Raw genomic sequence first — 391 nt, forward strand, 5'->3', positions numbered from 1 at the left:
TCATGTAGGAATTCAAGTAGGTTTGCAGAGCTATGGAGAAGCCAATGGCTTGAAGAGCAATAGGTACCTTAGGTTAGGATGGCTGTGCATTAGCAGAGTTTGCAAGTGAGGGGTCACAAGAGTGGAGCAGCAGTGGGAGCTACAGATCAGCTTGAAATTGCATAGTCAATGCTGGGAAGCTGCCTAAAGTGCCAGGAAAGGCATCTCACCACCTGGTTTTAACTAGCATCTTAGTGTCTGCCTTTCACATTCTCGAAGACTTATCAGATTCAGTAAACAATGAATATTATTAACCTTTCCTGTTCCAGAAAATAATATCATCAAGAAAGAGAATGTCAAGGAAGTCATTTTTAATGGTTATTTATTTATAATGAATGGTACTAGAGTATTA

This window comes from Alligator sinensis, unplaced genomic scaffold (assembly GCF_000455745.1).
Source record: "Alligator sinensis unplaced genomic scaffold, ASM45574v1 scaffold344_1, whole genome shotgun sequence".
Classification (NCBI taxonomy): Eukaryota; Metazoa; Chordata; order Crocodylia; family Alligatoridae; genus Alligator; species Alligator sinensis.